This window comes from Vulpes lagopus, chromosome 5 (genome assembly GCF_018345385.1).
Source record: "Vulpes lagopus strain Blue_001 chromosome 5, ASM1834538v1, whole genome shotgun sequence".
NCBI lineage: Eukaryota > Metazoa > Chordata > Mammalia > Carnivora > Canidae > Vulpes > Vulpes lagopus.
In genome coordinates, this window is record NC_054828.1 from 16,152 (window position 1) to 18,591 (window position 2,440).

The window sequence follows — 2,440 nt, forward strand, 5'->3', positions numbered from 1 at the left end:
TTCTGCGGGCCGTGTGAAAACTGTGGGGGACAGGGGGTTGAGCTCAACTCTCCAAAGTTTTGCTTTCAGACAAGGCTTTCCCGCTAGGCCCTTTTTGTTGGCACTTAGGAATTTTGGGGCAGTGGCTCCACAGGAAATACTAGGAAAAATCGGGGGTTTGAGTTTGGGATGCACTAGTTTGTGGGCCGGGATTTTCCATTTTCCTTAAAAAAACATTTCAGGAGGGCATGGGGCCTGGGCCCTTTTTAGGAGCGTGGTGTACTTTGCGGGGCAGGATGTGGGGGGGGGACAGTCCAAAAGCCAAATCTGGGAAAAATGTGTTTGTTTGCAGGCAAAAGGTCTGCTAGAAAATTTTGATGTGAGCTGGGGGACCGAGCTACACTTCATTGAAAAAGGGAAACATTTGAAAGGGTTGCATTGAGATCAGATCACTTGGGGGCCCAATACTGTCATTTTCCACAGCCTTCCCACAACCTCTTCTGGCACCTAACATAAGGATGCTGGGGACATATGTTCTAGGGGCCCAGTCGAATGGGGAGGGTCCTCCCCTGAACTCGGGCTCGCACAAGGAAAAGCACGCCTTCAAGCCCACTTTCCAACTTTTTTTGCTTTTCCTTTGGGGCCTGAGAACTAAATTTTTTCTAAGCCAGGAGGAAACCCAGAATACCGCCCCCCTGAAGCGGGAAAGACACCCTCCAGGTCTGCTTTTCCACTTGCGTCTCAAAAAGGCCTCAAACAAACGGCTGTGGTGCGTGTTGGAAACTTTTTTCCCGGAAATTGGAAACTGGGGGAGGGCCCGGAGGGAGCTCAACTCCCCGAAGTATTTTTGTGGTGGACAAGGCGTTCAGCATCTTCTCTCTATGGCATTAGGATTTTCCGCACCGGGGTTTAACAGGAAATACTAAGAAACCCGGGGGTTTGGGCCCCTTGGGATCCCATTTGTTTTTGGTGGGCCCGGGATTTTCCCCAACCTTACCTCTCACAAAAATTCAGGCACCCTTTCCGGGCTGGGCCCTTTAGGAGGAGGTGAAACCTGCGGCGGGGATTTGGGAGGGACATGCCAAAAGCTCAACTCTCAGAAGGTGTGTATTTTTTGCAGGCAGATTTTCTGCTTCCCCTTTTTGTGGCTGTTTGGGAAACCGAGTTACATTCATTGAACAAGGATGTTTGCAATGTCTGTTTTGGAGATAAGTCCTGTCATTCCATATGCTTTTCACAAAAACCTTTTTTCTGGCGCCCCCTAAACCAATTAAAGGATGCTGGGCCTATGTCTAGGGCAGTCAGGTGGGGGGAGGGTCTGCCGGGACCTCGGGCCCTCGCAAAAGGGAAAGCATGTAGGGGGCCCGTTTTTAAACTAGTGGTTTTTTGGGGCATGAAAAAGGGAAAACAGTACTCTAAGCCGGGTTCCCCAGAATACCACTCCAGTGCAGCGGGGGACACACCCTCCAGGTCTGCTAAATTTCCACTTTTTTTCCCAAAACCCCCGAAAAAAGGCTGGGGTTTCCCGATGTTGGAAACTCTTTCTGCAGGCAGTGTGCAACTGTGGGGGCCCTGGGGGTCAGCTAAACTCTCCGAAGTAAGTTGTTTCCCCGGACAAGGCGTTAGCTAGTTTCTCTGTAGGGCCCACTTAGGTTGTAGCACCGGGTTCAACGGGAAAATACTGGGAAAACGGTAAAGATTTGGAGCTTGGATGAAATAGTTTGGGGGGGGGGACTTCCCACTTACCTCTTAAAAACATTTCAGGCAGCTTGGGGCTGGGCCTGTTAGGGAGCGCGGGGCACCTGCAGGAGGATGGGGGAAAACAATTCAATAAGCTCAACCACGGGAAGTGTGTATGCTTTCCCGGGGTAGATGTCTTGAAGAACTTATTGGGGGTTTGCTGGGGGGCCCGGGGCTACATTTCCCCTTGGGAACCCAAGGACGTTTGCAATGTTGTATTGGATTCAGATTCCTTGAGGAGTGCCTGCCCACTTCCAATGCTTTTCACACAAAACTTTTCTGGCACCTAACTTAAGGTTGCTGGGCCTAGGTCTAAAGGGGCCGTGGGATGCGGGGGGGGTTTCCTGTCCTTCCCCTCAGTTCGACAAGGAAGATGCCTAAAAGCCAGCTTTCCCTAGCTGCGTTCTTAGGGGCATGAGAACGTAGCGTACTTTTAACCGGAGGAAACCAAAAAATACCCCCCCATGCGCTGGGGGACACCTCCGGTTGCTTTTCCACTTGCTTTCCCCACAACCCCCTGACAAAGGCTGGGGTGCGGGCGTTAAAAAAACTCATTCTCCCAAAACAGTGTGCAACTGTGGGGGGACTGAGGGTGAGTAAAACTCCTAGAAGTAGTTCCCTTTGGGACTGGGCCCAGCCGTTCTTGTATGGAACTTGGGGATGTAGCCTGGCTAACATGGAATTACTAGGAAATCGCGGGTTGAGCAGGGAAAGGACTGTT